Below are 16,997 nucleotides of genomic sequence, written 5' to 3'. Positions count from 1 at the left end.
TGTGAACCACTCGACTACAACCACTGTAAACCGGTATTCCGGAAAACACGATTCTTATTATTGTTATTTTCTTCTTAGTCACTCGCTATATATACATAATAACATGTAGAAATAGCGCATTACTTTTTTTTTTTTTTAAATAATATACATGCATTACCATACTTTCGGAGAAGAAAATGCACAGCGCCACAGCTGGGGCATATGTCCAAAGGTACTTATAAATTATAATTTGCATGCCTAATGGCTATACATCAATAATAAGCAGTTTTTTTTTCAATAGATATTACTGTAAATCCGGAATTATTTATGAAACCGGACAACTGTGTAATATGTACGTACGTAAGGTTTCAGAACGTTTCTTCTTTCGTATTATATTGAAAGAAACGCAAAGGTCATCTGATATTCTTTTTAGTAAAAATCTTTCTCACAAAATTCCATCGGTGTCGTCAACGGGTTTGATGGATACAATTAAGCTCATATTACTCATATTGGCATTTAAAATATATTGTTTTGTAGTACAAAATCATAATGCGAAAATATTTAATGAAAAGAAAAGAAAAATGAATTAAAATTAGAAATCGATATTTGCAATACTCGTTCTTACTTGTTTCTAGAAAGGTATTGCATAAAAATGTATAATAATACGTCAAAGACGAAAGTTATACATAACTACATAAGTAACTCCTTTTTACAAAAATATCTACCGTAAAGAGAGTTCAAAGTATGAAAAATCACATATTGTCGTATACATAATATATATTTTTAGTTGGATTAAACGAATAAACGATGTATACAATTATTGTATATTAAGCTTAAATGGTAATTTAATAAGGTTTAACATGAAGCCATGATGGAATGAGCTGCATCAAATACTTAAATACTGATTAAGAAAGTACCATTTTTTTTTTTTTTTTTAGAATTTAGGATGAGTTACTGACCATTCGCTAATTAGATTTTATGCTAGAATGTTTGAATAATCGAGTTTCTAGCACTGTGTTCATTTTAAAGCCTTAGTGTAGTGTTTGATTAGATATATAGAAATATGATTTTGTTATTAAATCAATAATTTTATTTTAGGTTATTTAGATTTTATTAAATTTAATCTTTTTATGCCGAACCCTAAATTTAGACGCTATACACCCTAATTTATTTTAAAAAAATTCCGTAAAAATTTAGTTTTGATTTTACTTTAAGCGTACCAGGATAGGTAAACGTGAATTTAGTTTGAGTTTGGTATTATATAGATATGGACATATGGTGTATGTGGCACAGGTAAAATTTTTGTCGAAATGTAAGGTATTGTAAAATATAATTTGGAGCTAAATTTTGCGTTTGAGAGTAAAAATAATGTGATTGGATGTAATTTTGTTAATTATAAATTTTAAATTTTCACATTTTCAATGACATCACCAGGTTTCATCACGAGGAAAATGCGATTTAAATATTATATAATATATTAAATTATTAGAATAAAGACGGAATAGTATACACTGTAATATAGGAATGCAATATTTTAATATGATGATTTAATAATAATTATTATTAGTATATAATATTGTTTTACTGTAGATATGTCACAACTCATTATATAACTATATTTATAACATAAATCCGATCAAAAATGTTTTCGTGTTGCCCATAATTAAAACTATGCATCGATACATTTTTATGATAATCAATTTTTATTCTATTTTGGTACATAAGCATGATTTATTTTAGTATTATAATTATTAATTATACGTAATATTATGTAATCGCTTTATTCATACGAAAACGGAAAAACAAACAAATAACTTAAAGTTAATTTATTTATTTATATCTCTCGTTTAAATCTATACATTTAAAGTTAAGTTATAAATAATTTATGCACCACAGAAAGCGCTGCCATGTTTTGTTTATCAATTTAGTATTAGGATTTCACAATAATAAACCCACATAGACTCACACACACATGCTATTTTCACATTAACAAGATATTTTACCTATTTTATTATGCACATGCGACCTAAGTCCTGACATTAAAAATCTGTGATATTTAAAATGATAATTATTCGTATTTCAATCCCCCTAAAATTATTTCTTTTGAAAACTATTCATTTTCAAATTTTATTATTGTTTAATTAATTAAATTACTGTGACATAATTAATATAACTAGGGTATTACTTTTAAAATATAAAATATAATAAAAATGTATCAAACTACTAAAAAAAATTTCTTTTCATAACAAAATAAATTGATTGACATTTTTATAAACTAAGTATACAAGGTAGTTATTTTATCAGTAAACAGCGTTATTATTAATTTATATATTATGTAATTTAAATTTTTTAAGATTTTAAAAAATAATTCAAAAATTAGATATAACGATTTTTTTTTAAACCATTAGTTTTAATGACTTAAAATTATCTAAAAAAAAATAAAAATAAAATCTAATCTTTTAAAAAAAATAAGAGTTTAGTTTTAAAATAATCGCTTTCTGGTACAATAATAATTATTGTATCAATAGTAGTATTATACAATTCGGTCTATAAAACAAACGTTGCAAAATAAACATCAGTCGTACTTAGAAACAGTAATAATTTTATTATTAATAAATTAATAACATTTTATAGATTAAGAAATAATATTATATTGTATCGTATTGTAGGAATCGTAATATAACGTAAACTAGAAATGGTTTAAGTATTTTAATAAAAAAAAAAAAAAAAAAACAATAAATCCATAGGAATAATTGCAAAAAATATTTTTATGTAATCTTGGATTGCTTGGTATATATCGGTTTTCTCGAATTGTATAACTGCAATAATGCAATATAATAATAGAATATGATTTAAAACATATTGAAATCATAAATTAAACAATGGAATAATATGATGTTTCGTCGTGGTTGGCTATAGTACATATGGTTAACCACATGAAATTGTAAGAAGTGAAGTGAATATAAAAATATTTAAATCGTCATTGAATTCACATAAAAAATCTATAATATGTAAATTTATATCACTCGTATTAATTGCGTTTCAGTGTTTTTATGACATATTGAACAATTTTATGAAGGATCATCCTTATCATATGCGTAAGCCGTACAGGTACTTTTGTCATTATTAATTTTCGTCTGCGTTGTACAATAATAATTATACTCTGCGGATTGCTTTATATTGTAATTATTAAATTATTGTCGATAAAACTACGAATTGTGACCTTGATGTATTGAATAAAGTTCAGATAGAAATAATTTATTATATTGATCTGTTATTTTTAAAACGTATATTTGTGCTATTTCAGGGGTGTTCCGAAGCAATACAAAATTCCTTTTGTCAAATGTAAACTACCTGTTTTAATTATATATTATTATCCATTCGATAAAAAATCTGAAGAAGCGTAGTTTCCAATTTATTAAACTGGTGATTTTATAGTAAGTAATTTGCATTATGAGATTTTTATATTAAAATGTTATGATTTGTACAAGCTATCTGAGTATAATAATTATATAAGCTAACCAAATATTACAGCTATTTTATGTTGTATGCAAAATCGTAACTATGAAACTACTATTTTAAATTCCAATTTTGGTGTACTAACACATTCATCTCGATTTTTAGGCCACATAGATAGTATTCAACCTTAATTTTAAGTTATTTTTCCTAAGAGTTTGCGAAGATTTTTTTCCACGAAAGAATTTGCATTAAAATTAGATCTACATATACTTTCTTTCAGACGTCAATTTAATGACGTGTCTTTTATTTTTAAGGTCTTAAACAACAATATATTCATTGTCCAGAGATCTTGAAAAAATAGGTTAGCCAATTCCCACTTTTTATACTAGTTCAAGAAACACTTTTTATGGGTCGTTCCACGGTCAATCTTACAATTATAATGAATCTACTAAGAGTCAAATGTTTCGGTCTTGTAATAAATTCGATGATATTAATTTCAATTATGATCGTAAACCTAAACTTCGGCGTTTAAATTTTATATTTTTAAATTATGATTAATTGTATGTTTAATTCTTTTCTCGTATATTATTATATTCATATTAAATAACAGCTACTTTTTTTGCTATAATGCTTTTCAATTTTACTTATATTATCTTTTATGGAAAACTTAGTTTATAAAATTTTTAATAAAATTAACAATAGATATAATGGCATGTTAACACTTATACGCTACTTAGAATTTAAATAAATGCATTATTTAATGATAAATAGACAACAATGCGTGGTTAATCGCCTTGTATGGCTGTATATGAAAAACGAATACTAAACATATACAAATTACCATAAATTTAGTTTAATTTTATACATACCGTGCTATTGACATTTTGTAATACGTTTCTCAATCATTCATAGTTCTATCATTTATAAAAACTGGAGTAAAACCAAACAATATGTAGAACCATTAGACTGATTGAATATTCACATTCAATTAATTATAATAAATATTTCTAATTTAAATACGCCACAATAATTAACATCGTTTTATTTTTGATGAGCACTCTAATTGTATGTTTAATTATTCCAGTGTATCTTAATATAGATAACGTAAATAAAAACTACCTATATATAAATAATAATATAGTAATAATTGGACATGTTTCATTTATTTCTGTAAAATAGCATTATAATAATATGTAAGTATTTCATTTGTTCGTATGCATAGGTTAACTTACAGTGATAATTTTTAGGATTTTAGTATAGTATGCTATTAAAGTTCTCCGTGGTATCACCCTTAATATCGTAATTTTTTAATGCTTTTAAAAAAAACCAGTTATCGAAAAATGTAAGAAAAAATATTTAAAGCAAAAACAATTACATTTTTTTTTAACAGCTGAGGCTGTCTTGTGTACAAATTTAACAAAAATAATAATGGTTAATTGAACTTAACATATTATTATTTAATATAAATAGTATAATAGGTACTTGATAATTTTAGTCTATAAATTTATGGTTTGGAAAACATTAAAACGCGTCGTATAATAATATATTTTAATAATTTATACGAAGTGATTTACTACACAAAATCAGCCTCATTTTTCATTTAATAACAAGTTTATTAAGATTTTGAGTTTTGGAATTTCTAAATGTACTTAAAATATTTTTAAATCTATTTTACTACTTAAGGATTTTCCTGTGATGATACAAAATTCTTTTTTTAATAATAATCTTGCTCTTTTACTATAAACTATTTATTGGATAATATTGTTTAAACTTTGATGTACATATTTTAACGAGTAGTTAATAGAATTCTTATAATAAGAATGATAACGTTTAAAAAAGAGTTTTACAAAAATATGTTATGCTAGATCTATTTTGTATTTATTATACTTGGATCATTTTATAAATTCTAAGTGCAACCCCTATATTTTTCGAGCCTATTATCATACACATATAGTCATAGGCGCAAATAAGGTGTTACATTGGCAAGGGCTCAAGCCTTTCAATATTTTCAACGTAAATCCCCCACATCAAATAAAAATATTATTTAATACACATATATTTATTATTTACTAGGTAATAGGTAACTACACTATTAAATTTATTCTCCTGTTGGATTTTGCAAAGTCATTTAATACTGATAACGTGTAAATGTTAATGTCCTTTTCAATATTAATTAACCCTAAGCTACTGAATCTTTCTTGGAAAACATTGTTGAACTCATCCATGTTTTCAATCTCCTCATGGCGGAAAATAACCTTTCGCAAGTAGCGGAATAAATTAGCAAAGTTTTTGCTATGTTAAATAGTTAATAATCATTTGGAAAGATTTGTTTACTATTCAATAAGTTTAAGAACTTCCAAATAAATATTAACTTTCAAGACATTTTCGATAACCATCATCGTTTAACTATAAATTGTCCATTTGTATAAGTCTTATAATCTTAGATAAATATTTATATTTCCAATATTTCATAAATAAATTAACTCTATATTTAAAAAAAAAAAAAAATTGATATTGACGATATTGTGTACAGCCATAGTGAGCAGTCAAAAACCACATTTGATTATTAATACATTAAATTTTAATATGAGAGTAAATACTGGGGCTTAAATAGAATCAGGGGGGAGCTAAGCCCCCCGCCTCACCCTATTTGCGCCTATGCATATAGTCCTTAGCATATTAAGTTAAATAATTCAAAAACTTCTCATTCGAATTTTGATATTAATAGATCAAAATTTTATGAAAAATCATCTGCTTAATAACTTATACTACAAATGAGAGGTTGACATTTGAAAAACAAAAGTCTGAATTTCCACAAGACATTCCTTCCTAAATAAATAGTAGAAAAAATCTTAAGAATTTAAAAGTATGATCATAAAATAATTTTGAGAATTCCAAAAATTAAATTTTACAAAATTGCATTTTTGTAAAAGAAAAATTGAGCGAACGCATCCTTGGTGAATCTCTCTGTTTATGAAATTGCTTTTTATGCCCCGTTGCAATTTTTAAGCCATACCGAGAAAGTTTACGACTAGTAGCGCAACGTTGAATCTAAACTTTCATTTCATTTCTATATGTCTACGTCACATATGTATGGATTATATTCGACAACATTCTAACGTAGCAATGACGTCAATATATGATACGCCAGATGATTTTTTTTAAATTATACCTAATGTTTTAACAGGCTGTGTAATAGTGTAGGTAGTAAATTATATACATTAATTTATTATCTTTTTAAATTTTCCCATACCCATCATTCCCAACGTATAGGTGTATAGAATAAACGTAATTGTACACTTTATAGTATCCATAAATGTAATCATAATAATATATTTACTTGATCGACTACCTTGTCCAATAAATAGGAAATACAATATATAATGCTTTGATATAGAATTCATTTATAGAAACTGTAATTTCAAAATAATATAAAATAACTTCACCGTCGTAATAAAAATAAAAATTTTATAACAACATACAATATAAATATGAATATATTAAAATATGCGTTAAAAATTGCAAAAAGTCGAATAATTATTTTTCTAAGTAAATGCACATATAAAGTCATCAGCAGCTTTAAAATGCTACATAATTATTACGGTAAATTTAATGTCTTATGCATATCATTATTATAAACCATAAATCATAACATAATAATATAAAAAAAAACATCGTAAGTATAACACATTATACATTAATACATTTAAGTATTTAACAACTTCTACTTTTATAGTTAATAAAATAAAATCGAGCACTATGTAACTATGTTAATACGACTTACGGAATTGAATTCGTTATCGCGTGCTGTCTTATTCTTGACTTACGACGATATTACAAGGTGCGCATCACATTTAAACATTTACTATTTTCCTCTATTAAAAATGTTTCCAAGTAAAAATATACTAAGAAAACGATTATATAATATTAAGTTGTATATTGGTTGAGTTGGGTACATAATAATACAATAAACATTACAATTGTTAATATTAAAAGAAAAAACCAATTAGTAAAATTAAAGCGGTATGTACCTACTTATCTATTGACTTCGAGGAACATAACTTTTTAAATCACAATGATCTCGACTTTGTCTAATAACAAATGATTCACACGCGCAGGTTGAGCTGTTCCTATTCAGCGATGTTAGCGTTTGAAGTGAAATTTAAAATTCATTCTTTTTTTTAGTCTCATGTAGTTGTGTACCGCTTAAAACAAACGCAAGCATAGTACTTCAACATGTTTTCGAGCGTATATATTAATATTATAATACGTTGTTTACCTACGTATAAGAACGGGACGACGAATACGCGATAAATAATAATATAGGTCTCACGTAAATTTAAAATAAGTGTATAACTTACATATATAATACGACGTCGACAGTGTACGTGTACTATAAATTATAATACCAACTGTTCACTACTTATTATTATCTACTTACACATTGTTGTAGAAGTTTATTAATGTATTTTTACTTCATTTTCAAGCGACAGTCGTCTTTTTTTAATTATAATAAATTGTCAAGTAGATAATTTTTTTCAATTTTTGATATGAATCTACATAGAAGTTCAACTAAGTACTTTTTGAATTATGAAAGTAATGCTAATGTTTCATTAATCTACTCGTATAATGTTTTAATACTCGCTATTCAATTATTTATGAAAATTTCAAAAATCAAAATATGAATAAATATATTATTTAAAAATACGATTTGGATGAGCTGCATATTCGGTGAATCATCTTATTTATAGGTTGTGTATTTATTTTATATAAGACTCTAAAAGAACTCAACAAGTGGTCATCAATCACAGATATAAATGGTTATCGTACCACTCAATGTAGATTTTATACTATATCGTGGTATAATTCATTAAGTAGGTAATATTTATTATGTTTAAATACATTTATAATGACCTCTGCGTGAAGAAATCTACCATTTAAAATCATTATCAGTAGGAATATACATATTTATACAGTTCTTCTATGTTGTAATTTAATGAAATGTTAAAATCTAGTTAAACAATTATAATCAAATTAGTGTTCTATTTTTAAATCATATATCAAGTGAAAAGAAGTGTTACAACTTAAAATTGGTTGATAATAAAAAAATCTAATAATTATATATTATGATTTATGACTTATGACTTATAATAATGTGTTCTATTTACCAATACAATTGATTATCACCTTACAAAAAGTAACTGTAAATGAGTATAGAATAATGTTCGTCCTTACAAAAACTATTTCTCAAATTTAATACAATATGAACATATAATTGCTTGTATTATTTTTGGTTAACTTAGTTTTTCAATCGATGCAGATAAATAATCTTAGAAAAAAAAAATGATCAACTGCCTATAAGTCAACAAAATAATTATTTTTAACTTAACACATCTAAAATTAAGATTTGTATTATAATTTATTGTATTTTTTCAATAAATATGAAATATTTAAAAAATACCACCTGTTTTATAAAATGTATAGGTTTTAAGATCATGATTTCGTACATAGTATGTACATATAAACAGTTTAAATAAATCGATATTTTGCATTAAATTTATTTATTTTTTGAAGAGAACGGGGGATGATAAGGTTAGGTTTAGTAAGGTTCGTTTTAGGGAAAGTGGCCCAATTTTCTTCACGGTACATACCATAACATATTTTTGCTCATGCCTATAATGGCAATATAATATTCAATTTATAGTTCAGATATGATATCTCTCTAATACCCTTGCGACAATCAAAAATCAAATACTGCACTTAGAGCTTTTAGAAATTTATAATAATTTGTCTAACTTTCTTGCCAAGCTGAAAACCCGAATGGAGCCCGTCATTTTTAATTTGGAAGAAAAACTCGAAATAGGCGACTGCGATCTCGACTGCCCCAAAACATCCTCCAAACGGTCACAGAAGAGCTCTCATCGTAAGATGAAAATATTTAACAATAAAAAAAAACCTACAACTACGAACTATTATACCTTTGTTTTTACCAGTAATTTAAACGTAAAAATGTATACTTGTAATAGCACCTAATGTGTTGAAATATTGTAAAAAATAATTAATAAAATAATAATAATAATAATTTGTTTGATGTTAATTACTTTGTATATTACACGAAAGAAAATTATTTTTACAACGACCAATAGCAATTATTCGTATTATACGTAAAATAAAAATGTTTAGTGAAAAACAATTCATCGAGTTAATTATAGTTACCTAGGTCATCTCTAAAGTAAGAAAAACACACCTGCTGTATTATTATAATATATTTTTTACGTTTTTCTGACAACACGGATAAGGCGAAATCAGTTGATAATCATTTTTCTAATTAATACATTTTAAACTTCTTCTATTTATAATTATTATGCAGCCTCGCGTTTTAAAATCAGAAAACAATATCAGGACACGTACTTAAAGAATAATAATTTTCACGCCGTATACTCACGAATACGCGTACATTATAAATACATCGTTAGCATACGATTAATGATAACAATCGTATCAATAATATTTTATCACATGTTGTTATAATCGTGATTTAAAAATTAAACAAAAAAATAAATATTGTAAGTTCGTGTTTAATCGATACGCGATTCGTTTGAATAACCTCGAACCGTAATTCGCGTTCATCAATATACCGCGCTTATCACAATAAACTTATAGTTGCGTTTTTGGAATTTAAATTATATTATGCTTACTTGCCAAGGTGTGTTGAACATATATATTATTCTATGGGCACCTGACGAATCACTTGTATAAATTATAATTGTATGGCTCAAAATATCAGCCTACTCAACAGTCACTGTGTTATTATATTATACACGTTTGCGAGTAATTTAATTTACCCAAGTTTAAAGTTTTTTAGTGTAACAAAAATACATTTTTAAGTAATTTGACGGTAATTTATTTGTTTATTTACATTTAATCTATGAGTAATTTAATTTACTTGTTTGCAGAAAAATTAATAGATCACTCGTAATTCGATACTTTATTTCATTTTAATAGATTTATAGAACCAAATGATAATTAATATAAATATATCATACAAGTATAATTTTATATCAGTAACATTTTTGTAATTTTTATTTAAATAAAAAGTTTTATTTTTAATAACTAGTAATTTAAAAAATGCATTGTTATTTAAAATATATTTAAAAATAAAGAATAATTTATTAAGTATTATTGCATTATCTCTGGATCTTAAATAAAAATTGTTTATGATTTCATATTGTTAATTGTAATTAGAGCATGTCTTTGTAGTGTTTGCATCCTCTATAGTTGACTGTGTGAATTTTAATGTAGTTTGCATATTTTGTGGGTTCCTCCCCCCTCTTTTTTAGAGCAGTTTTCAGTGGTTTCTTCTGATCCGCATTTCACGCAACCGGAATAAAAATCGGAATAGTTTAGTTTGTGTCCGAACCTCTGACAGTAGTGCTAAATTTTCTCTTTGGGTTTTCGAATTTTACAATTGAGTTAAATATTTTGGTGGTTTTGAAGATTTCTCAGTTATTAATGTTTCGTGCTAGGCTAACATCGAACAGAGGAAGTACAATTTGTTGGTACGATAAAGTATATTTTAAATACTGATAACTTTATGTCCAAGGTTGCTTAGGCAGTTTACAATGTCCACAGTAAAAATGGAGTAGTGGAGGTGGTGTAGTCCGTGTAGTACAACAGAGAAAGGTTGGGAGAAACAGTGAAAATATGAATGATATTTATAATTGGCGTCTACTATATAATATACGATTTAATGGCCATGAAGTCGACTTATGTGTTTGTTTGTACGGTAAAATTAGATCTATTAACTTTTCATGTGAAACCCTCTGGGCCATCCTTACGAGTCACATCTTTGTTGAGTTCAAAAAAATTGGTAACGTTTATTAAAATAACGTTTTAAAGTTTGACATAACTTGGTATTGATGAGGTCTCGCTAGATCTCGATGGTGAAACCAGTTGAGATTTAGTCTGGATGAAAACGTTGTCTTATTTTTTTGTTGTTAACACTTCGAAACGATTTTATGACAAAAAAAAACATGTTTTTTTTTATCCTCGAGATATGATATGCGAAGCATTGCGGAACGTTTATGCACTACCTATTGCTTTGGCTGTCTGATCCAGACAAAATACTAATAAACATTTTTGTAGAAATTGTATTGTAGTTTAAAGTGTTCATACTATAGATATTAATTATGTTTTATTTTATTATTTAACATTATAATATCTGATTTATAAAACTAAATGTATTACAATCTATTAACTAAAGCAGTGTTTCCCAACCTCTTTGTAATAACGACCCATAAATTTACTTCTTGTTGGTTACACGACCTACCCCCACCAACACTAAAAAAAGAAAATGGTGTATTGTATTGAACTGCTTGATAGAACTGGTTGACTGATATCAACGTATATGGTTATACAAACAATAAATTTATTTATTAGAGAAATTAAAACTTGATATACATTATACAAAATTTGAGTATTTAAAAATGAATGTTTAATCGTAAACTAAAACTTTTCGTTTGTACTTTCTCTCGTATTTTCTATAAGTACCTACTGCTTATTACTCAACTGTATGGGAAATTGACTGATACCACATCGACAGTCATTAGCACATATACCGATAAGATAAAAATATAATACAAACTTTACTAATGATATATTGATATCTAAATTGTAGAATCTACAATATTAGTGAGACTTCACATTATTATTATAAGTTCTCTATAGAGGTATCAAATAAAATATAATTTAGGCATTTATAAGAAAATATTTTCTGTTAAAATTATTTTCATGTATATTTATAATAGATTGGAAAACACTGAACTAAATATACTATTATAAATATTAGATAGAGTTTAGTTATGGACATAAAACTCACAAAAGAAATAAACGATAGGATAACAATAGAAATGACAAGAGATCGTGAGAGACAAAAAGGTTTAATAGAAGCGTGCAAAAGCCCATAAAATTCTGTTAAGCACTATCAAAAAAAAAAAATTATTTATATTATTTTTAGATTAAAGAGTATATTTTTTAAACTTAAATTTTAATAGCCATTTTTAAAATTTAGTATTTTTTCAGGACATCAACTTTCGAGCCTTAATAAAATTATAAACCTATATTACACCCTTTAAACGTTATTTATTAATAAATTAGTAATAATTGATATATAGTGTAACTATAATACTAGAGGTGGATTTTCAATTTTAGCTTCTTAATTTATTTAAATAATTTCACGATTCTTTTGTCATAATAGAAATTAACTCACCAAATAAAGCTTTATAAGATTTCTAGATTATTAAAAATAATAATAATATTATAATATACAACTGATTATGAAGAATAGATAATAATATATTCATTGTCCTGCAGTATCAGTACTTCATGTAATGTACAAAATTACAAAGCATAATTTTTACAGGGAACAACATAAATCATATGCGTTACAAGCATTTATAGGTAATCATAATATATCTATTGTATAATATTTGTTTATTAAAATTATAACATAATCATCAACAGGTTGACTAATGAAAATATTCATGTGTGCAATTAAAAATAAAGATAATATTCGAATTTAGAGGTATCCATTTTAATAAGTGTGATCCTGAATAATACGAACATTTTATCAGAAATACGAATAATACGTATCTTTCTATCGTTTCCATATTGATATGACATATATTATTATTCATTATCTATTTCGTTATTCCAATATATTATATCATCTCGATAAATAAATAAATTATAATTTATGCTTTTATGAATTACCATTCTAATTTGTTAATCCCTACAATAAAACCATGTAAAATTGCAAATGCGAAAATATTCAAAATTGCGCGGGTATCATTTTTTATTTTTTTCATTTTTTAAGTATTATTAATTTATAATAAATAATAATCATATACCTAAATAAGCATATATTAAAGTACAACGAAAAAATATAGATTTATTCAACTTAGTGAAATAAAGAAAGCATAAAACTATATTTTATTTTGTGAATATATAATTGATTATGTAATCATGTATATCATATCACCACAGTTAGTTTATTGATTTTTATGTACACGAGAAAGTTATAATAACGGGAAATACAAAAATGAGAAGATATGGTGTGGATAGAAAATGTGAAAAGGACATTTGAATTTTTAAACAAGAAAAACACGATAATGGTAAATAAATTGAAATTCGCAAAAACTCAATAATTATTTGTAAAAAATAAAAAATAAAATGTATTTATTTCGTGAGGTAGAACTTCTATCAAATAATTATGGTACATGTCATTACAACTCTTAAATTTTGAATGCACAAATTTTAATATTAATATGAGAAAAAAATTTGTACAAAGGTCAACTTCGAGAAACAGTTTAAAGCTTAAATACAAATGAGTGTCGTACGATAAATTAAATTTAACGGACATGACGTAATCCAATCAAATTACGTACCTATCTACTTGCTAAAAGTATTTTAAAATTCACAATCCGTTACATCTATATTTATTATAGGCTATAAAAATAGAATTGGGTGGCTAAAACAACATGATTTTCATTTAAAATATTGTTTTTATATTGATAATACAATCAAATTATAAACATATAAAATTAAAATATAGTCACACTATACATTCCAAAATAATAGTTACGTATTTTTAAATTTAAATTGCTGGGGTGAAGTCGTTATGATTATTAAGCTTGATACATTTAAATAATCGTTTAATAATTGTACCAATTATAAAATAATATGCATAACAAGATCTCTTATGGTATGGTTTAATAAAATCCTTTTTAAAACGGAACTTCGCTTTTGTTAAAACCGGTTAAGAGCATTGACTGCTGAATAATCGCACCTACGGAATAAAAATATCCTCATCTGATTTTAGTGTTACTAATTTTATACTATTACCGAGCAACATTGCATCTTCAGACTGCTGTTTACAAAACATATAAAAAAACGTCTTATGACGTCCTATGACTCGATTCAGATAAACATCGTAATTTTATTTCCTATTTTTATCAATACGAGATCATTCATCGTATAAATTTTATAAAACACGGAGATGCGTTATACACAAATATGGGTAATTATGATTATAGTAATTGGATGGGTTTTCAACGTGTTTTCGGCGTGCGGTGGTAACGAATCTTGTACATAATATTATTAAATTAATTATATAAATAAATATTAACGCATTCATATGTAAATTTATATATATATATATATATATATATATATATAAGTGATAATAATAATATTCATCTCTTCTTCACTCTCTTCCCCGACAAGGTCGTGCGCATAACTTATGTAACAATAATATTGTTTTAAATTATATAGTAATAAAATAATGATGTATTATTATTTGACAACAACAACAATAACAAAGCTAACTGTATAAAATATACATACTGGAAAAACCAGCTGGTGAGTAAAACACCATAGGTAAAAACGTATAACATGGGTTTATAGACCAATTAAGTGTTGGTTAATACCGCAAACTTATGAATGTGACGTCAAAAGCACTCATGAAATTTCTGCCGATAAGTAACACGGGTTTTACGCAAAAGCCCCGAGCGCTGATAGGACATTTTTAATTCGTTTTAAAGCAGATTTACTAAAAAAAAAAAAAATATTGATCGTTTAAAAATGAAATTACTCTTATCTATCGCACGTAATATTTGAATCTGTAAAATATCATAATACAGCGATTGACATTGGTATCATTAAATTTTTCTGAATCATTATAAGTCATATATCGGTTTAGATTAATAAGTTGTATAAATAATGATAAATGAATAATATGTTTTTGAAATATTATACATTTTACATGTTTTTCATTTATCCAATAGCATGGATTGCGTGAGGGGAGGGGAGCAATATGGGCAGTTGCCCTGGACCCCGCACTTTAAAATGTTGATTTAGGCCCCGTGGATAGAGGTTCAAAGACCCTGCAACATAGGTAGTGATTTATTTTTCCCAGGGCCCCGCAAACTCTAGCGCCGTTTCTGCCCAATAGCTATACAAGACGTAATCGGTGGCAGAATAATATCATGTTTCGCGTCGATTTAGCGTGTGTCCGCCGTGGACAAGGCCAGCGTGCCAACGTAAGAGATGTTTAAAAAATCGAATGTGAACGAGCAAATAGTAATAATGATATTATTATTAATATTGCACGTAATAAAGACACGATTACACGAAAAAAAAAGATAAATAACATAGGTTGTTAATAGTACCTATAATCACGGCTTAATATCGAATATTATTGCTGCAGCGAGCACGCGAATCAGTTGCATCTAAAACAAAATTATTTGTACTGTATGATCAGTGTACCGATATTATTGTACTTCTTAAATTATTTTATGGTCGTATGTAAACAAATAATAAGGTTTATTTTTTAGTTTTACTATCAAGTAAGAAAATTGATGTTTTCATCTAATATAATACATTGGTTTATCATATATATATCATACTTATATATTATGAAGTAACATTTTATTTATCAATAAAATAAAATAATAATTACGCTGTATTTGGTTCTTCGTGGTGGTAAAAAGAGTTATTTAATAAAATATTTCATAAATCCTACTGTAAAACAAAGTTATTGGTCTAATGCAAATTTTACTTATAAACTTATTTCTAGAAAACTATATATTAAACATTATTTATATAAAAAACATTATCGTAATTTCAACCATACGTCAAATATATTAGAATAACCATAGAAAAATCAAATTTTCCAAATAAATATGAAATCGGGTTATTAAACAAATTCTCGGAAAATAAAGGATTTACGAGAAATTTTGTAAGAATATTTTTTGTAGGTAATATAATATTCTATAGTTAAAGTTCTATACATTTTTATGGGGGTCTTATAGTTTTTGGTTAAAATTTGAAAAACCGAAAATCAACCCTCGTCAGTCATTTTTCAACCCTTTTGCGGCACGTGAAGGGGGTGAGATATCATCACAAAATTTAACCTAAATTATTTTCTTATAATAATGAATAAAATGGACGGGTGCTCTATAAAACATTTGAAAGCTTAAAAATAAGGACCACCCTAATATACACTATGGTTATTCAAATAATTTAAAATTAAAAAATTTCATCATATAAATAAATTGATTACTACTTACTAGTAATTGAGCTGAGTTAAGTATTTGTTTAAAAAAAATAAAATCTATCCTACAACAATGTTGAAGATTTTTATGAAACGTCATATTGTAACATCGCAACCATAATATTATTATCAAATATGTATTTGTTATACGATACTATTATAAATAAAAGCAAGTTTTCATTAACGCTAGTACCTATTATATTATTATGTTTGTCGGTCTAATTAGTTTGGGATAATATGGAGTAACACAACGATGATATAATATAATATCATGTACAATTATTATCGTTTATTTTTATTGTGTGTTTGTACCAAGTACTAATTTTTGTATATTTTGATTTTATTCAAGTAAAATAACTAAATTTATACAAAATGCAATAAATATTGTTTCAAATATTAATTTATTAATTAACAACGGTTATTTTTTTGTTTGCAGTTGATCTATTAA

Source organism: Melanaphis sacchari, unplaced genomic scaffold (genome assembly GCF_002803265.2).
Source record: "Melanaphis sacchari strain LSU unplaced genomic scaffold, SCAv2.0 Contig36_pilon_pilon, whole genome shotgun sequence".
Classification (NCBI taxonomy): Eukaryota; Metazoa; Arthropoda; class Insecta; order Hemiptera; family Aphididae; genus Melanaphis; species Melanaphis sacchari.
Note: the sequence above shows the minus strand (reverse complement) of the source record.